The 21,599-nt window shown below is 46.0% G+C and overlaps 1 protein-coding gene across 5 annotated transcripts in view; it reads right to left on the bottom strand.

The window, feature by feature from the left end:
• The window catches only part of SCAP (SREBF chaperone), a 110,383-nt gene extending 92,304 nt beyond the window's left edge, over positions 1–18,079 (bottom strand). The window contains exons 1-3 of one of the 5 annotated variants that reach the window (XM_077808512.1): positions 18,017–18,079; positions 17,127–17,404; positions 14,900–15,041 (exon numbers count right to left, since the gene is read on the bottom strand). The gene's annotated coding sequence lies outside the window, so the exon portion shown is untranslated. Of the gene's footprint in view, positions 1–14,899; positions 15,042–17,115; positions 17,590–18,016 lie in introns of those variants that run through there. The other 4 variants (XM_077808514.1, XM_077808517.1, XM_077808516.1 and 1 more) reach the window with 4 other exon arrangements.
• Between the last annotated feature and the right edge of the window lie 3,520 nt (positions 18,080–21,599).

Genomic DNA, 21,599 nt, shown 5'->3' on the forward strand with positions numbered 1-21,599 from the left:
ATTTACTTTACCACAAAGGTTTGAGATGGAAGGTGATGGTCCCTATCCCACAACTTTTCATCCCTTCCTTCTATATGCAGGAAGTGAAATATGGCCAGAGCCAATAGGATGGAGAGCTATTTGGATAGTTGGTCTTGTGCAGGTTGCTGGAGACCCGATGACATCACAATGCCTAAGCATGAAGTCATTACACATCATAAATGCTTACAAGATTATATTAAAAAAGAGTTTTCCCGCTGGCTGACAAGCAGTATCTAACACAACAGAGTACCTCAAGACAGACGAGGTCACAGAAGTCTCATGTGGATGCAGTGAAATCATTTCTTGCTGTTCTTCCATAATGCAATATGGGCAGAAAGAACAGCCAGCACTCACACTCCATTCACCCCAGGGCCCAACCTCTCTTCCAGCGGATCATGACCTGTTCTTACACTTCTGTGGTCGGGTAATCACCCCATTAAGTCACATTCTACTGTATTCTGCCACTAGTAACCAAAAGAACTTTGTCAGTATATACCAGCTGCCTAAGGACAGCCCTTTCATTACATGTCCCCCACTCCCTTCCCTGTGCCCTTTTCCATACTGGAGCAGTACACCAGACGCTATTTCCTCATTCATCTCTCTTCTAAAAACACCACGGCTTGCCCTGACTATCCAGCTGGCAGTAGCTCGTTCTCTTGCGTTATCCATCTATCAGGAACTCTCACTCAGACAAGAGTCACTTTCCTCTCTTTAAAGCCCTTTTACAGGAGTTTAATGTTATAAAGTATTTTGAGAAACAATGGACCAAATTCAGTATGCAATGGAATTGGAGCTGAACCTGGTCCATTTGATTGAAGACAACCTATCCAGATCAGTTGTATGCTACCATACTGTGTGTTAGGGGATCTGGTAATGTCACTGTGAAATAAATGCTACAACAGCATAATTGAGTTGTGCAAAAATATCTGTGGGAAACTGATGGCTTTCATCTCCAGCCAACTAATTCAAACTCAGACTAAGTCAGCAGTGGCCAAAATAGCTCCTATATGTGAAAGCATCTCTGTGTTGGTATGAACGGTCTATGGAGAGAACAGAGAGAGATCAGGGAATTGGTAATGGGACCTTGACCCCCTAGGTCACCAGTGACAAATATTTCACACGTCCATTGGCTGTTCAGGGACCAATATGAAATGAATCTTGGGATTTCAGATCAATTCCTCGTAGATGTGTCCACACCACAAAAATCTACCATCAGAGCTGACGCCTTCATTTTGGCAGTAGACTTATCACTCGAGGTTGGTCGTCTGTGGTGGGGATGAGACTTGGGATGGGAAAGCTTGCACTGCCACTGCATGCATTGTACATGTTCTGAAGGCACAGGCTAGAGGGATGCCACTTTGTCAAACTGATAAAAATCACCAGACATGGCAATACCCTGCAATATTCTTGGGAGACCTAACTGAATTCAGATTAAGAATCTTTGGGGTCAATTGTATTAAATGAATGGTTTATGTATTGTTGTGGGCTGGAATTGTATGTACTCTCTCAATGGGGGGAGATTTGACAAATACAAGGCTTGGAGTTACAAGGACTATACTGAACAATCTGCCAGAAAAGAATGGACTTTCGGAACAAAAAATGTTAAATGGTTTTTCTGGGGAATAACTTTGAGGAGGTGAATGCAAATTCCCCACCTCCATTTATGCAGAAACCCAGTCTTTGGAAACTACGCTCTGAGGATAGGGCCATTGTCAGCTGACATTATGAGGCTAAGACCAAACTCAAGCTGGATAAAGGAAAGACGGAACTATTCATGGTTGGTCTGGTTCTGCATCTGAGACAGTAAAGAATTTGTAACCCAGCTGTAGGTTGTGAAGGATCGACAACTACCAGAGCCTGAGGGGGAATTGGGGTGACCTCGAATAAGCTTTTTAGCATGCATATGGGTTCTTTTCTTGATTCTAATATGATATCTCTGAAATGCATTCACCTTAAGAAGAATTGTGCTTGCTTTGAAAGAGGGGTATAGTAACTTGTAACTGCTGGCAATACACTGTTCATAACTTCTGGAGAGAAAGCAAAGCGCAGATGCTGGCCTTTTGGGCAGTCTGACCTGCTGGACATATCATAACATAGGCAGGAGAACTGTGCAGTCTAGACAAACCCCAGTCAGGAACATAAGAGCGGCCATACTGGGTCAGACCAAAGGTCCATCTAGGCCAGTATCCTGTCCTCTGACAGTGGCCAATGCCAGGTGCCCCAGAGGGAATGAACAGAACAGGTAATCATCAAGTTATCCATTCCCTGTCGCCCATTCCCAGCTTTGGACAAACAGGCTAGGGACACCATTCCTGCCCATCCAGGCTAACAGTCATTTATGGACCTATCCTCCATGAACTTACCTAGTTCTTTTTTGAACCCCGTTATAGTATTGGCAACATCCTCTGGCAAACAGTTCCACAGAGTGAGGGAGAGAGTCAAGAGTCTCTGCTCGAGAGAGAGATGAGAGCTGGGAGCCAGAAACCTTCAATCGAGTGCCCCTGGTGGACCGGGGGGGTGGTGGAGGGAGGAATACTGGTGCAGTTGCCCTGAACTGTGACAATCAATAGTTAAAAATAAGCCTAACTGAAGCTAGCTGTAGCGTACAAAGTTTAATGAAGAGTATGTAACAGTGACAGACCCATCATACTGAATAAGGTTGTCTATACTTAGACCGCTTAGCAGCACAGCTGCAGTGCTTCAGTGTAGACACTTACTACACTCCCATCACTGCAGTTAATCCAACTCCCCGAGAGGTGGTAGCAAAGCTAATGGAGGAATTCTTCCGTTGATCTAGCATTGTCTACACTGGAGGGCTGGTCAACTTAACTATGTCGCTCAGGGGTGTGGACTTTTCACACCCCTGAGCAACGTAACTGAGCCAACCTAACTTTTTAGCGTAGACCTGGCCCAAGTCTTGCACTGTAAAATACCTTTCTCCCATTTCCACATACTTTATGTAAACCATCAGGCTTGCCACACTTCCCAAGCACAGAAGAGGAACAGGCTACTTCTTTTGGCCATAAACCCACCCAACTGAGAAAAGCCATGACTAGACAGACCAACACCGAAGCGTGGCTCAGCAGGCAAAGGAGTACACCCTGTTACCCTGCAGCATTTCAGATTTCTGATGTGGCTTGTACACTCTGGTTTGGCTAGCCTACTCTCAGGACTATCAAGACAGTGGCTGAAAGTTTCCAACTGCTTGTAATGTCAGATTGACCAGGGCGGGAAGTGAGTGATTCCAAGATTACCCAAAGGATTTCTCCTTGAGGGAGGTAACAGTTGCTGGATGACTTTTCTGCACACATATACCACTCCTCCTCACTCCGCAGCAGCATTATATATTCTGCACTTCTTCCTTTCACCCTGAAAATCATTTTACAGACTCCACATATAAAAGACATCCCTTCACTACTGAAATGCGGCCGCCCTGAGCATGGATGGGTGCAGTAAGGTACACTGGCGCACCACAAACTCAGTAGTAGAGGTGGAGGGTAGATTTTACTAAAGACATGGGGGGGAAAAAGCACCGTGATTTTTTTTTTTTAAACCAATACAGTTTTAAGGTCCCACATGAAAGAGCCACACGCAGCAAGCATCACAGAACTCTGATTATCTATGTCAGAAGGAAGACAAGGTGAATCAACCCTGCTGGGATTTGATCCCAAGGATTCCAGACAGCCTACGCATTTCAAACCTGATGCTTTGGTCACTAAACCTTCCCCTCTGAACAAATCCTTGAACACAAGGTTGAGCCAGTTTAGCAGGACACTAACAGATTAAAAAAAAAGTTTCAAAAAATTTCATTGTAACTAGCTTTTCCATAATGTCACAAAAAATTGAAGAATAGTTTAAGTATTCCTCTGCAGTCTTACCAACACATACCAGAACACTGGGCTAGTAGGACAGTGAAAATAAGTACTATATATTCATTGTTCAAGCTTCGAGAAAAGCAGTTAATAAGCAGCACTGATTTTTTTAAAGAAGTAATTTCACTTAATCTTACTTTTTTAGAAACATAGCTAAATGATTCTGCCTTAAATAGGATTTTTAACTTGCCAACATTTATTTAAAGCACCTAGTATGGAGATACGAGATTGGGGATGGAGTGCATCCAACAGTGGTGAATAGACACATTATGCTACACTGCTGACTATTAGAATCCCCACTGGAGTGTAAAATGTATCCTAAATATATTCACAGTCTGCACATACCGTAGAGCAAGTAGACAGAGACTGGACATCCCCTTCTACTTCGCATGATGGAAACACATGTTTTCATTAGGACCAGCCCTCAGCTTAGAAGCAGCATATGCTGGGACCTTTGTTGGCGTAGCTGCGTATGTAAGCTCTGGCTGCATACTATTTCAGAAGGAGGGACTCACCAAAAAAAATGCAGATCTGTACAGGTTGTTCCACTTCTCTCCCCCTTTGCCCAATATGAAGCAAAAAAAGCTGGCTAGCATTCCCTTACAACGCAGCTCTGAAGGTTAAACAGGGCACATGGACTGTCCGAGGGAATTCACTTTCCTAATGCTACATTCGCTTGCAGTGTATTTACCAGACCGATAACCTTCCCAGCAGCGTCCATCCCCAGAGATCAGCAGGGAATTGACTACAGAATAACTTCTACTTTCAAAGTCATTTCAAAACAAGAGACGATAACAGGACTGATCCTGTTTGGGGCTGGATGAAACATCCTATTCCAAAACTGTGCTGTCACATGGGAATCACAGGTTCAGTAACAGGTGCCGAAAGCTCAGTTTCCAGCCAAAGCAGGCTAGGTAAACAGACAGCCATTACAGGACAGAGGGCACTCCTTACTTGGCAGAATTTGACATGCATCTCTACATACTGTACAGACACAAACTTGCTGTCATGATGAGATTGCATAGGAGGACACCACAGTCCTGTGCTGTGCCCCCAGAGACACACAGCATCTGCAAGTGGCACCTCTAGCACCAGGGTCTATAATCTGACCTTTGTCTTCACTGAGCAGCCAAGGGTCTCTGAAGTCTCTTGCCAGCACTCTCTGCAGAGGTGGCTGCTGTACAAGTTACCTGAAACTCAGAATATCAAAGAGTTCACAATGAAGATACAGATGAAAATGAATTCCACCACAGTCTGCTACCAACTACAAGAGACACAGGAGGTCTCTGGGCCCTAGATCAGGTATACACCAGGGAGCAAGGCCAGCATTCTATACAAGCAGCCACTGCACAAGTTGCTCAGCTGATCCATAACCTGGAGCTGCTAGACATTATAGCTTCTCTTCCCCCCTTACCAAAGCAGATCCATGGAGGAGTATTGACAGCAGCTGCAGTAGGAGCTCTCCTCTCCCAGCCTGAAAGATGCTCCAATAGCAGCAACAATAAGAGAGGGGGAAATGAAAGAGGAACCCATAGAACCCAACCTTCCAATCACCCAATAAAAAAGGTCTCCTGACTGAACTGACATTTTGACATCTGCTCCAACGTGGGCTGGTGGGTGGGAATTGGAGCCATTTCTCTAAAGAGAGGTTCAGAGATGAAAAATCAAGTATGTGCTGAGGACATTAATCTCCCTTTATGAGCCTGCTAGACAGCCAGCTTCATAACACCACACTGCTGTTCTCTGCTTCTATTCCCACGGCGAGAACAGCGTGCTTTGTGCAGTGCAGACACACAAAGGCCAAGTGAAACAGAACATTTCCTGTGGGAAAATCACAACCCAACCACTGACCCTTTGGGGGCTGGTGTCTTGTGTGGGTGAATACTGACTCAGCTCTTTGGACATTTTGGAGCCTTGCTTCTGAATCTGTTCTGTGCAGAGAATCTAAAATTCATTTCAGGTTCCATTCCCACCTACCCCCAGAAAACAACATCAGCCAAGTGATCAACTCAGTAACTAGGTTTGAACTGGGCCCCTTCCCATGCTCTCATCACATGAGATGCACATCACAGCTACCGGAACCAGACCACATCTTTCCAATCCAAAACATATCACTATCTGTGACCACACTGTCAATCAAGCCAGGTCTCTGGCCCCCTATCGCACTGCACATCAAATTAAGGCTCTAACTGTTAGAGTCTTGAAGATAAGAACAGCAAGCTGCCCCTACCTATATATCTGACCTGATCTTCTTTCATGTGGTTCACCAACAAACAGCAACCATTTTCAACAAACATCAGCTACTTCTTGCTTATCCTTTTCCCCAACGTGTCTCTACAGCTTTTCCCACCATGCCTCTTGGGCTTCAAATTGCTCCCCAAGCCACTTCCCTCAGCTCATTCAAATCCCTCTAAAACAAAAAAAAAATATTCACACCTTCATGGCAGAAGTGAGTTTAACAAAAAATTAAGGGACCATACCATTAAGATGTATGCATGTCTCAGTGCGTAGTCACTCTTGGTGCCACCCTTTCCTATCCTCTCCCCTCAGCTATAACAGTCAGTCAAGTCTTGGGATGTATTAGACTGCAAGCTGTTTGAAGTATGGACCATGGCTTTGCTTGTTTTGCAAGGCACCTACCACATCTTGGGGTGCTGAGAAATAATGACCAGTATCAAAATAGCCAGCATTTGAGAACACAAGCAAGAAAAGTAAGCTGGCCTCACAAAGGCTTTAAAAAAAGAGAACGGAGCTGCTGAAACAAGCAACCCTTGATCTTACAAAGAGGCTGAATGATCTCAGTAACAACCTAAAGTGCTGTTTCCTTTAGTGGCACAAGACAAGCACCAGCCCTCACTTTTGGGACATCCCGTGGTCCTCTACTCCACAAGAGAAGAGCATTAAATTGAAATTTGTCCAGGACAAATGAGTTAAGTATAGTAATTACATTGGTTCTCATTTGCCAGAATGTCCCTCTGTACTTTCAGTTGGACTAGGTGTTCTTTGCTTCTTGTCATAAAATGGCATATAATGCTGCTTTGACTGGTATGGATGACATGAACACACATGCGGGCATGCCCTGAAATCCAGCTATTCTGGATGAAAGACAGTAAAGAAATGGAAGGATCAGTTGAAAGAGACATCTACGTTGTTTAGAAATTTACTTCCCATTTTTGATTTAGCCAAAGGAAGGTTAATAGAACCTCTATCCACATCATATGAAATAGAAGACTTATTTTTCCAACATAGTTCCCTTTTCTACAAAGCTACTACTTTAGACCACTTCTGAGCAAACGCTTGTCCAGGTTAGCAGCCCTCTGTTCTTCCTACAACCATATTTAACAGGAATAAAAAATGACGATGTAGCATGGAAACCTTTCTTACTGGAGATAATTTTTTCCAGCATGTCTTGCAGGAGTCATAGCCATTTACAACACTGTCAAATTTTTATTACTGAATGTCCTGTACAGCAAGTACAGATATGGGAGTGCAAGCTGGAATTTATCCTGCCTCATACATAAAATTATCAGCTAAATTCTAACTACAAAATCTTAGTTATGTAAAGCAAAACCCAGTATGATTTAGAGAAATCTTGACTTTTAAGCAGGATTAAGCCAGGTGTTGAAATCACAGCAAGAGAAGAAATGGGGAGCCCCAAAGCGTCGCGCTTCAGATGACGACAGCTGCCCAGAAAGCAAAGTGAACATGGAGAGAAGTTCAATGGCTTGGTATAGAGAAGAGATGCAGACCATCACATTTCCTGAAGGACTCAACAGAAAGAGCTATGTATCAGTTTAGTGTAGAACCTGCCCTCTGCACAGTCTCACAAGGACATGCCTCTCCAATAAGTGTGTTAAGCGGTTCTCAATGTCATCAAGCCTTTCAGAAAACAAACTCTGTTTGGTCAAGGGATTTTTTTCATCAAACAGGATTTCCACTGAGCCGTTCTGTAGTAGTTTGCCAACATTCATTCTATCAGTCCACACCAGGTTGACAGCCTCTTCCACCGTTCATGTCCTGAAGCTAGCCATGCTTGGTAGTATAGGCTACTAAGAGGCAGTTTTAGCCAAGTCCATTTCTCTCCACTACCACCACCGCAGAAGTAGAACTTGCCTGGGACTGCCATAGCTAATAGCAAAAAGAAAAGGAGGACTTGTGGCACCTTAGAGACTAACCAATTTATTTGAGCATGAGCTTTCGTGAGCTACAGCTCACTTCATCGGATGCATACCGTGGAAACTGCAGCAGACTTTATATATACACAGAGAATATGAAACAATACCTCCTCCCACCCCACTGTCCTGCTGGTAATAGCCTATCTAAAGTGATCATCAGGTTAGGCCTTCTCACCCTCCACCCCCCCACACAAATTCACTCTCCTGCTGGTGATAGCCCATCCAAAGTGACATTGTGTAAAGAGTTGTCACTTTGGATGGGCTATCACCAGCAGGAGAGTGAATTTGTGTGGGGGGGTGGAGGGTGAGAAAACCTGGATTTGTGCTGGAAATGGCCTAACCTGATGATCACTTTAGATAGGCTATTACCAGCAGGACAGTGGGGTGGGAGGAGGTATTGTTTCATATTCTCTGTGTATATATAAAGTCTGCTGCAGTTTCCACGGTATGCATCCGATGAAGTGAGCTGTAGCTCACGAAAGCTCATGCTCAAATAAATTGGTTAGTCTCTAAGGTGCCACAAGTCCTCCTTTTCTTTTTGCGAATACAGACTAACACGGCTGTTACTCTGAAACATAGCTAATAGCCTTACTCTGAAATTTAAGGTTTATTGACACAAATATCAGCTCTAGTTACCGATCCCGACTGGCCTATCGCCATTATCACATAACACTGGGTCTCATTTCCTTCATTAGGGGGCACCATCTGCATGGGCAGACCTGGACATTACTTGAAGGAACTCTGTACTTAGACGCCATGCAGAAGGTAAAACATGGGGAACTGGTTTTATTCACGGATTCTGCAGTTATGAAGTTATGGGGAGATCTTCACCAACCACCTAATGGAAGCTATATAATGTCTGATCATGTCACCACTCATGGAATATTCAGCCTCCTCTTGTTTATCAATGTGGCTGCTTCACAGCAAATGGCTAGGGAATGCACCTGCCCTATAAGAATCAAAAGGATGATGCAACAACCACATGCAATTACATCCTCTGCACTCTGAAATGCAGCATACTGAAAACCTACAAGCGATAAGGAGCAAGGTCTACCACTGCCCTCTGCAACTGATCATGGAGGGGAACAGACCCCCATGATACTCAGCAGATACCTGCTCGGTACTACAGAGGAAAGCATAAAAAAACACCAAGAATCCCATTAACATGCTCTTATGGGCATGGAGGAAAAGTTCTTTCCAAATTCCAGCTATGATAGTCAAGTCATGCAAAAACTGTCTCCTGGATACAAGGAAACACCACCATAGTTTAAGCATACAGCTCCAATTACACCCCAAAATGCCAGAGCAATACATACTATCTTGCAAATGTATTTTTTTCCAGTTTAAAAAATTTAAAATATATCTCCATGAAAAATAATCTGTAGGGATTAGAAGTGCCAAGTATTATTGTTGTTATTTATCCTGTTGTAGGCCTTAACTAAACTCCACCCCTCAATTTTCACCACCACTTTGTAGGTTTCTATCCCCCTCTTGGATATAGTTTCACCAAGTTATACCATTTTAGCTCTTTCCACAGTCAATCAATCCCTCCAGTCCCCGGATCATTGGTTGCTCCTCTCAGTTATTTAGAGTTTACAAATAATGTACACTTACCAAAGCTAAGTTTCATCATCTTGCTCATGTTCCCTCTCACCCCATGACTTCAAGTTAACACTTCAGTTGTAAGCTTCTGGGCAGATCTTTCTATTTGTACCGTGAAGCACCTAACATACTTTTGAGCATTATTAAATAAGACAGTAACTCTCTTCAGTTTGCCAAGACCTTTGATAAATGAGACCAATGAAGGAAGACCAACATGTATGTCTGACTGACAAGTACTTTTAGGCTAGGGATGCATCAGTCAGCTAACACTTCTACCATCACATCCTGGTGGGTTTTTTGGTTTCTTTGTTTTTAGAATATCTCTCTCTCTCTCTCACACACACACGATTCACTAAAGGCAGGAAGTACAATTTAGCACATCCATCACAACAGATGTGAGAGAATAACAGAACCACCCAAAACCAGTACACACTTTTGCACACCAATTATTATGCTGAAACAGAGCACAGCATCTTCTCCCTCTAGTTTTAAAAAGTGTCTTATGTCCCTTCCCCACACGGTCTTCAACAAACAGGAGAAATGATAGGCTGTAATAGAGTGGCATCCATATCATTTATTGTATGCATTGCACTAGTGCCTAGGGGCCCTGGTCCATGTTTGGGGCCCCTATCATGTTAGGTGCTATGCAAACACACACACACACACACACAAAAGACAGTCTTTGCCTTAAAGAGCTTACAATCTAAGTATAAGACAAGAGACAATAGGTGGATAGAGAGACAAGGGAGCATAAGGAAACAATGAGACATCTCTGTTCTTAGAGGACCTGCATATTATTGCCCCACTAGCCAGAGCAGCATTATAATCTAGTGGTTAAAGCACAAGATCTGAGCTTTTATTCCTTGCTCTGACACTGCCTCACTCTGACCTTCAGCAAGTCATTTCCCTACCTGTATGCACAGGGATAATATTTACCTCCCCACTCCTTTCTGAAATCTTTGGATAACACTGTCAGCGTAAAGGCGGTTTTTATTGTAAAAAATATAAATACACATCAGTTATGTCTTATATGCACAGTGTACCCAGAAAAAATTCACTTGTCTCTTAAGTAAGCAATTCCCCAACTGCACTGTCATCTGTTTACTCCTACATCCAGTTTCGGGTAAAAGTTTGGCACTGCCTCTGTATCTTTATCCTGAGCACATGGTTCCTTTCATTATGAAGGACGAATCCCTGATGCAGGAAGAGCAAGATAAAATTGAATAAACTGTGGTCTTTATTGCCCTCTACTTCAAAAAAAAAAAAAAAAAACAACCCACAACAAAACGAAAAACAGAGTGGAGAAAATCTGTGGGCCAAGAATCATTTCTGCATGTCATGCTCCTTCCTAGAAGTGGCCTTGGGTACACTTTTGAACAAAATATTTTCTATTGTTGCAGCCTTGTTAAGGGGGATTTCACCACGACAGAAGAGAACATCCATATTTCATTTTTTTTTTCCCCATTTTTCAAGGGCAATTTTTTTTTTTGGTGGAGAAAGGGAAAGAGGGTTTATGCAACACTCAAATGTATTCTACTGGAGGGGGAAGTGATGATGCAGGAAATTGCTATCCCACTTGTCTCTAGATCAGTAGCTCAATCTAGGGCTACATAGATACTGCAGTGAATTTTCAAAGCACTTCTCAGCTAAACTAGATCTCACAGCAAATTTCTTACCACACTTCTCAGTTTTCTCCCTCCCGTCATAATAGGAAGCTCCTCTTGATTTTGCTTAGAAGTGGGGGGTTGGAGAGGTTTTCTACATCCAGTAGTGGCTTTCTGAGGATCAGGTGGACTATTCTATTTTTCAAAGAAGTTGGCATATTAATTTTTCTGGAGGAAACTCTCATTTCTGTTAGTGGCAAGCACAATTCTCCATGGTCTTTTATCAGCCAGGAGTGACACCTATTTCACAAGTACCAGCTCAAATATTTACAACAGCTATTACAGTGAGACAGGATCTAACCCTTTTGGGGTGATCAAGTGATTAATTTGGGCTGATCCATTTCTGAATTTTATGCCTTGACCAATTCCTCTTGTATTCAGAAGGGATTTTCTTCAGAGTAGGATGAAAGCTAGTCACAGCAGCCAGTGCTTGGATCCAATGACTGATTTAGGCCATCTGGATTAATTAATTGGTTCGCCATGCAGAACAACTCTGCTGGCCATTATTTTATTGTTTTGATGGAGGAGGGATAGAAGAGCAGGAGAGCCCTACAGGAAGTCTTTGTGCTTCTGGCAAGTAGACTTGGATCAGGTTTTGTGCCACCAACAATTTTGTTTTCTGCCTCAGCACACCATTTCACTTAATTCACTAGTCAACTTTGGTGATGTTCCGAGTTGGTACTGAGTGGACTATCCTATGAGCTTATTCATACCTTAGCCTTTCAGTTGTGTGGTTTGTCTTGTAGAATATGCTGGAAACGTTAAATGATTCAATTTTTTTTTGTGAGTAAGCCAGCCGAAGTTGGTGGTTTTTAGAACAAGAACATGCACACACTCAGACACCAGGTATTACTACTAAACCCACTTTCAGTTCTTCAGATGAAAGGTGCTGTGGAAGTGAATGCTTTACCAACACTAACCAAGCCTCAGCTTCATAGATGGGAACCTGGAAAGAGATTGTGATTTGCTCAAGGTCCACATCAAGCCTAGCAGAGTTAAAACCAAGAGCCAGTCCTCTGGCTCTGGCTATTAGAGTATACGACCCCTTCAACCAAACGTTCTATACATTTTGCCTTATATTTTTCAGAGCTATGCAATATCATGGTTCTGAATCTGAAGAACCTTCTGAAATTCTAACAAGTTTATAGGAAAAGCACCTAGGGTTTCTAAAATCCCTGTATCATGCAATGCAGGAAAAAAAGCACCTTTTCCTGTCTTAAGTAACATATTTCCATTAGCTGGACCTAGTACAACTCATGTACTTCAGCCTGAGGTACATGTAAAAGTTTTGGTAGCATAGCTATTTTGGTTAGGAGTGTAGAAAAATAAAGTCATTCCCCTGACAGAGCCATACCAGCAATAGCCCTAGTGTACAGATGCAGTTCTATCAACAAGAAAGTCCTTTTGCCAGTATAGCTTACTCTTTGGAGAACTGGCATGTAATGAGTTCTTTTTGCTCATATAGCTTATTTGCCAGTATAAGTTGTGTCTCCACTAGGGGAGTTTACTGATAAAAGCTCTACTGACAAATCCTTTTAAGTGTACACAAGGCATTAGACTTGCAAAGTTATTTCAGTCACATACATTTCTTCACTCTTGTAAATTTCAGCTCTGACATAACTAACAGGTGCTCTCCCCAGAGAAAGAACTATGTGCTGTGCTAGAATGAAAAGAGAAGCTGAGCATACATCTGACCTTTTAGCCCACAAAGTAAAAAGTTAGCCTTCAGCATTGATTTCCCTGTAATATTACCTTAAGCCACCTGGCATTCAAACACTAAAACTTCTTTTAAAATGTATAACAATGAACTTTCATTTAAACAGCATTTTTCAACAAAATGGAATTTCAATGCACTCTACAAACTTACTAAGCAATTGTACAGACATATTAAGTTATTTCACACTCCACTGAAATGCAGGTATCTGTGAGGTGACTCACAATAGCAACAGATTACTTTCAAAAGGCTCTAGATTACAAAAATACCTTTTCACAGGCCTGAATACACAAGGTGCTAGAAGCTCAGAACTCCTGCTGAAGCCAGCACCTTGCAGGAGCAGATGATCCTCTATTTTAATTCTGAGCAATACAATAATCATATAAAAAGAATTACAGATTAGACATTTGATTTTTGAGAGCAGCAAGCGACTATTCAAGTCTCTCCATCCACTGGTGAAACACGACCTAAAGCGATTTGTTACATAACTAGTCTGACTTTGAGACTGTTGCTGTTGAGAACAAGGTATCTATTATTCCCCAGGCACCTTTGTCACAAAGATCCATGCAAGATTAATTTAACCACTGCCAAAGAAGAAATGCAACTCCTCTCCCCTTCCCACACTCGGAGGCTGTCTGCTCCCTCACAATGAAACCCCCGGTCCCAGAAACAGGACTCTTGTTGCTCCTTGTCAAGACACACTGATTATGCAACGACTAGCAAGAGTTATGTAAATGGAGCAGGTGCCCCAACCTCAGGGCTGGCATCAAAGAATCACTGAGCACTCAACACAGTACACAGTCCCATTCTGTTGCTTTTTCTTCTTTGATTTGGACTCTTCAGATGAGCAGGAATCATTGCAGATTCTGAGCTAGACGGATCATAAGCCACAGAGCTGCATTACTGAAGAATCCCCCACCGCTGCCCCCTCAGAGACCCTGCACCAGATCTAACAACTTATTTTCTTTGCTTTCCATGAGGAGATGAAAGGGTGGTTACTTGCATGGGCTGGGTAGAATGAAAAGAGAACATGATGGCAGATGGAGGACAAGTTGGGTAGGTAGTGGTTTAAAGACAAAGAAGGAGCTTGAATGTAAGACAGATGGGAGGAAGACAGTGATGGGGTTTGGAAAGGGGTTGGACACCATGAAAGCAGCAGGCAAGGAATAGGATTTTCACAGCCATGTGTTGGTCAGGATAGAAGAGTGAAAAGGCAGCCAAGGCCAGCGATTTCACTGTAAAAAGGTTTCTGAATATTCAACCTAAGTTTTCCTTTGGTCACCCTATTCACAATTTCTTTGAGCTGCACCCCCTTATGCTGTAATTAATTTGCATGTCTATAATATGCAGATATTTAATGCAACACACTAAATAGATTAAAAACTGGCTAACTGATAGGTCTCAACATGTAATTGTAAATGTGGAACCATCACTGAGTAGATGTGTTTTCCAGTGGGGTCCCTCAAGGATCAGCTCTTGGCCCTATGCTATTTACTATTTTTATCAATGACCCGAAAAAAAGGTCATCACTGATAACATTTGCAAGTAACACAAAAATTGGGGGAGTGGTACATAATGAAGAGGACAGGTCACTGGTTCTGAGTGATCTGGATCACTTGGTAAACTGGATGTAAGCAACCAATATATGTTTTTAATATGGCCAAATGTAAATGTATATATCTATGAACAAAGAATGCCAGCCATCCTTACAGGATGGGGGACACTATCCTGCAAAGCAGTGACTCTGGAGAAAGATTTGGCGGTTGTGGCGGATAATCAGCTGAAAATGAGCTCCCAGAGAGTCCATGCAATTCTGAGATGCTTAAACGGGGAGCAGTGAGCTTATTTTACCTCTATTTGGTGTTGGTGCCATTGCCGCAGGAATACTGAGTCCGGTTCTGGTGTCCACAATTCAAGAGGGGTTCTCTTGTCACTGAAGCCAGTCCATTTCCCTGACAGGCAGTAGCTGGCTCAACAGAATTCTTCCGTTGACCTAGCATGGTCAACACTGAGAGTCACATCGGCATACCCATATCTCTCAAGGGTGTGGATTTTTCACACTCTGAGACATACCCATGCCAATAGTTTTCAGTGTACCACACCCCTTAGACAAGCTACACATCTTTAGCTCATACCAAAAGCTGTCACTCTTCTCCAGCCCTTTGATCAAGTCATTTTTTTTCTCTCTGCAGGTTCATTAAAAGTTTGAAACTAGGCATGTCCAGCAACCCTTTTAGTTCAATAAAAGGAACATTTAAAAATTCTTCCAACAGTTGTCTACAGTAAAGATTTAATTTAACCAGATGCATTGATTATGAATATCAGGACACACTTTCACGTTTCTAAAGCCAAACTGATTGTATTTTGCCCTTCTATAATTTTAGTGCATCAGATTACTGAAGCCACTTATTTGAAAAGGTAAAAAATAAGCATCCTGCTAGACTAAAACTTTGTAGTTCAAGATACGAAGCAGAGTTAATATCAGCCATTCCAATTAACCACTGAAAGCTAAGTATTCTTGTGAGGGAAGTCAGAGACTAACAGCAAGACTTTCAGCATGGTTTATATCTAACAAGACAAATAAACTCAAACAATGTTCCCTTTTTAAAAGAATACACCAACTGACCCACCTGCTGCATCACACACTAGTTCCTGTAACCCTAATCTTATTGTATTCATGTGTTGCTATGGAAGTCATTGGTTTCTCAAAGGACTTATCATAATAAAGTGCAAAGAGGAAGTTCCTTTGTATTTTAAAACCCTCTAGAAATAAATGGAAGTTGCAGCCAGAGATTTTGGGAAAAGGCATCAAGTGGTGCAGCTTCTCCTCCCAAAGTCCAACACCCAGCAAAGGCCCAACTATTTTTACTCACCACGCACAGAGACACACAACCACATCACCTCAGAGCTTTTCTTCAAGTTCAGCACTGCAGCTGTGTCACTGTAGCACTTCAGTGAAGACACTACTACACCAACAGGAGAGCTTCTCCTGTTGGCATAGTTAATCCACCTCCCCAAGAGGCTGTGGGGACAGCAACAGGAAAAGCTCTCCTGTCGACATAGCACACAGGGGGTTAGGTCTGTATAACTATGTCGGTCAGGGGGTGTGGATTTTTCACAATCCTGGTGATGAAGTTATACCGCGATAGGCCTGTAGTGCAGACCTGGCCAGTCTTCAAACAGCTTCTCTGCCTCCCCATTCCTTCCAGAAGCCACCCTCCTTCTCTTTCGCAGAGCTTGAAACAGTTTCTCTAACCCAGTGGTTTTCAACCTTTTTTCATTTGGAGACCCCTAAAAAATTTCAAATGAAGGTGCGGCCCCTTTTGGAAATCTTAGGCATAGTCTGTGGACCCCCAGTGGTCCACAGACCACCTGTTGAAAATCACTAATCTAACACTTACAAGCTGAAAGGCTAGACCTACTAGAGCTGAAGGTGAGAGTGAAATAGCCCTGTGCCATCACACCCCCTCATCCATGGAGTGTACAGTTTTGCTCTCTTAAAGTGATAATCAAATACTTCTCACTTGTCAATCAAGTCTACTTAATAACTGAGTAACTTACTTCATGTCTGACTTTATTAGACCTTCTTTCCCTTCTTAACTGCCTGTTACTTTCTCCCTTTTCTTTCCTTTCATTGATCAGATTGCATTTTCTTCTTGGTTTTCAGCATCTGTAATTAACTTCTCTTCCCCTCCATCCTCCTATTTCCACTCCCAGACCACCATGTGGTCTCTTCCTACCTTCTCTGTGTTTTCTCTCTCTCACACGTCCTTGCTTAGAGAGTCTATTTATCCCCCATGCCTTCCCCACCCACGCCTCCTGCAAAAGGAGGAATAGCTCAGGGTCACCACTCCCTGCTCACCTCTAGAGGAAGGAACAGTGGGCTGCTCTGTTCCCCACGCTCCCTTCCCATCCCCTGTTCCTGCAGGCAGACACAGCAGTGGCTCCTCAGCATACCCCAAACGTCCATTTGACTCAGGTGAGGGAGTTCCCCCCACCCCAGCCTTACTTTGTAGAAACCTCTGTAAGCTAACCCAGGTGGCGGAACCGCTTCACTCTCCCCATACCTACTACTTGCCTCTTCTCTCTTCAGCATCCGGCTACCGTGGGCAAGTGAGCCTTTTCCTCGGCCATTCTTAAGGTCCAGAGAAGCCGTCTGATCGCTCTCCACCACAGGCCAGGTTAGCGGGAGGCTTCTCTGTTCTCTCTTCCCTGGGCTGCTTCATGCCCCCTCCCCGCTTTGCTGGTTATTTAACCCCTGCACAGGGCAGGCCTTTTGGCGACGCTCTGCACAACTCTCCAGGCAGTGTCTCCTCTCCTGTAGTGGGAGACCGAGGCCCCAGGACCAGAAACAACCTGAAGCAAGAGTCCGACTCAAAAATCTCTCCGGCACCAGCCCGCTCCGCCTGAGCCGAAGGACCCCGGGCCGAGGGAGAGAGGGAAGGGGGGAGCTCGGTCTCCTCCCACTGGTTGCAGGGCATCCCAAACACACACACACACACACCCTGCCGGGGCGGGGGGGGGGGGGGCATGGCCGGCCGGGCCCGCTGTGCAGCAGACAGCCCCGGCCGGCGGCGGTCTCGCTGCACGCCCCGTTGGCTTTACCCGGCGCGCGTCACAGGCCGGTGTGTCCCGCCCGCCGGCCGGCGGCTCCCCACGCGAGGCGGCTGCACGCGCGGGGACACGGGACGGCAGCGCCCCCCACCCAGGCAGGGAACGGGGGACTGGCGGGCGCGGCCCGACCTGCCCCTCCCCCGCTAGCGCTGGCCCCTTTTAACGGGCCCCCCTACGGCGCGGGGGCTCCCCCGGCTCCTCCGGGCCCCACGTGTCCGAGCCCCGGCGCAGGGGCAGAGCCCGGGGGTGGGCGGTCACCGCTCCCGCTGGGGGGGGGGGGGGGGACGACGCAGAGCGCTCGTGCCACGGCCTGAAAAGGGGGGTGGGGGGGAGAGAAGCGCGCGTGTCTCTCACCTCACGGGGGTGGGCGGGTCTCGCGCCGCTCGGCTCCCAGCCCGAGCCAGCGCCTCACCTCTGACCTTTCCCCTCTCACCCTTACGCCGAGCCGCGCCCACGCGCGCTGGGATGGGTGGCTGGGCCCCGCCTCCTGCCACGGCCGCGCCCCTCAGGCCATAACCACGCCCCTCCCTCCCTCTCTCTGCGCTGGGGGCTCCGCCCCTGCGTGGGGTGCCCGGAGCGGCGCCGCCCTGTGCCCGTTGAGGGGGAAAGGCGGGGCCTCGGCGCCCCAGTCAGTGCCCTGGGGGCAGGGTGGGGTCGTGGGCCAAGACAGGGTCAGGCCATGATGGGGGGGCGGCTGTGGGCCAAGACAGGGTCAGGCCATGGGGGCGGCTGTGGGCCAAGACAGGGTCAGGCCATGGGGGGCTGTGGGCCAAGACAGGGTCAGGCCATGGGGGCGGCTGTGGGCCAAGACAGGGTCAGGCCATGGGGGGGGGGGGGCTGTGGGCCAAGACAGAGCCCCGAGTCTGCCCCCCCCCCCCGCAACTGGCCAAGGCTAAGGCCAGGCCCGACTCCCCCCCGCCCCCAGGCTGGGCACTGCATAGCATGGGGTTGTGCCGAGGCAATAGGGCCAGGCTCGAACCCCGCCTGGGGCCTGGATGCTGCTGTAGCCAGGGTTAGGAACAGGCAAGGGGCAACCTCTGGCTGCTGACAGAGATGGGATGCCGCGCGGCACAGGGGCCAGATGCCCCTCCACACCAGACTCGGGGGTACCTTGCAGCCTGAAGGACAGGACACCACACAGTGCCCGGGATAGGACAGCCCGTGGCAGCAGGGGCAGGGGCCAGATGGCACTGGGGTCCGCTACACGTTGGGATGCGGGCTGGCACCGGGAACAGGGATGGGCTGAGATGGCACTGCAGTCAGGGATGGGATACCATGTGGCCCTGGGAGCTGGAAACTGTGCAGTGGCAGGATCAGGAAGGTAAGCCACGCAGCACCAGGGCTGAGTTACTTGCATTGCCACATGGTGCTGTACAAGTCTGATGTCACAAATCAGGTGAGGATGTGGTGCAGTACCACATCATGACAGGTACAGAGACCAGGTCAGGACAGCTCATCATGCCATGCTGCAGCAGCTGGTTGAAGTCTAAAGATCCATGCCAGGCCGGCTTAGGTCAACACATAGTAATACTCCATATACTGTCAGGGACTAGGTCAGTGCCTAACCTCAAGCTGTTCTAAGTGTCACAGGATGGCCTCCAGGCTCTCAGTCTTTGCAAGTAGTGCTGCAGCCATGGGTGTGGGCACAAAGGGGAGGCTAAATACAATCTAGGAGGAACAGAACCATTCCCACTAGCAGCAATGATAAATAATAAGGTCACATACTTAGGGGAATATTACTTTCCTAATTTTTATATATATGTATATATATGGGGCCCGGGTCAGCACCAAGAGAAATATGAGGGTTTTCAATTTGCCGTTATTGTCAGCTATGGGCAGGTAAGGTATAGTCTAGGCAAGGGTGGTACTTTGTGATGCTACAGTGTCCGTGTTAGTTTCTGCAGAATTTAAACTACCATTACAAAAAGTGAAAAAGTTTCCAGAGCCTCATGGGTGTAAAGACAGACTTCCCACTATGACTTGCTATGGGGCTGTAGGCCCAAGGATACCTCCAGGAAATGCCCCATCCAGCTTCAGGGGATGTCAGCCCTGACACCTACTGCTACTCCATGGAGGGAAGCTAGTTTCATGCAGGGAAGGCAGCAAGATGGAATGAAGGGACTCTCTCAGGGCATGGCTACACTTGCAGATGTAGAGTGCTGTGATTTAAACCCGCCTTTGGAGAGTGCAGTAGGGAAAGCGCTGCAGTCTGTCCACACTGACATCTGACAGCGCACTGGCATGGCCACATTTGCAGCAGGGTTGGGAACAGTGCATTATGGGCAGCTATCCCAGCATGCAAGTGACTGCAATGTGCTTTTCAAATGGGGGGGTGGGGTGGAATGTGACAGGGAGTGTGTTGTATGTATGTACGGAGGAGAGAGTGAGTGGGTTTTTGGGGTGCTGAGTGTGTCAGCATGCTGTCTTGTAAACTCAGACCCTCCCCCCCCCACCCCACCCCGGCCTCTCACTCAAAGCAAACAGTAAATGTTGGCTTTTTCTCGGAGCTGATAAGCAGCCGGCTTCTCCTAAACAGAGCTTTGAAAGGGCATTTCCACATTCCTGCAGAACGACAAGAGTGGCCACTTCACTTAAGGGGATTATGTTTCCGGAGGCTGATCAGAGTGCAGTAAAGCAACACCTTGTTCACACTGGCGCAGCAAACATTCCACTCATGGAGGTGGAGAACCAGCAGCGCTGTAGCCACAGAGTCAGAGCGCTCTACGTGCCTTGCCAGTGTGGATGGGAAGTGAGCTAGTGAGCCCAGGGCTCCTTTATTGCGCTGTACCTCACAAGTGTAGCCAAGCCCTCAGACCCCGATCTTGTGTTTTTAAATGTATGCAGGAGTAGGGCCTTAACTGGAACTCATCTAACGGAGGCAGGGTCTGACTTTTCCTCTCACACTGTGGAGGTCATTCTGGGAGATGAGGTTACAGTTGTGAGAGACAAGCTGAACTAATAAGGCATTATGAGAACATTGCAGGAGGTCACACTCGCACATGGTGCCTGCAAGGAACCAGCTCATAGCTCAGGTCTGCTGTAGCACAATGCAACTATGTCACTGTGACCTCCCAGGCCTCTGTGCAGGAGGTCATTGCAAAGTGCGGCTGCCCAATGATCTGTCAGGAAATAGTGCCAGCTTCTTGCAATTTAGCTGTCTTTGAACCTGTTATTAAAAGTAAGACATCTTTTCTGTACAAATTTGGTGCCACTGGAGTGAGAGTAGGGTTGGAGTTCAGCCAACATCAGATAACTTAGGTCATGCAGGTCCCATAAGAACATCTCGCAGAGGCAACAGCAGAAGCCCTATATAAGCCACACATGGAAAACAAAGGTTTCAGAGTAACAGCCGTGTTAGTCTGTATTCGCAAAAAGAAAAGGAGTACTTGTGGCACCTTAGAGACTAACCAATTTATTTGAGCATGAGCTTTCGTGAGCTACAGCTCACTTCATCGGATGCATACCGTGGAAACTGCAGCAGACTTTATATACACACAGAGAATATGAAACAATACCTCCTCCCACCCCACTGTCCTGCTGGTAATAGCAGGACAGTGGGGTGGGAGGAGGTATTGTTTCATATTCTCTGTGGACAGTGGGGTGGGAGGAGGTATTGTTTCATATTCTCTGTGTGTATATAAAGTCTGCTGTAATAATACTACTCCTATTGTTGCAAAAAGTTACATGGGATCTTTAACCACCACATGTGGTCAGGACTTGAAAGACAACACTTCCAGCAGCGCACACAGGACCCCAGTGCTGCGACTAGGCAGGCTATTTGTCCAGTTTTTAAATGATTTCCCTCTCTCCAGTAGTGAGGCAAAACTGCATGTGCTTTCGTCTGCTATCATGGGCAGGGGACACCATTGTGAAGAGCATGACACCCAATCCCCACCAGAGCAACCTCGTACGCACCATGCGTGTGAGGTCACACCGA

This window comes from Eretmochelys imbricata, chromosome 2, assembly GCF_965152235.1.
Source record: "Eretmochelys imbricata isolate rEreImb1 chromosome 2, rEreImb1.hap1, whole genome shotgun sequence".
In the NCBI taxonomy this organism is placed as follows: domain Eukaryota; kingdom Metazoa; phylum Chordata; order Testudines; family Cheloniidae; genus Eretmochelys; species Eretmochelys imbricata.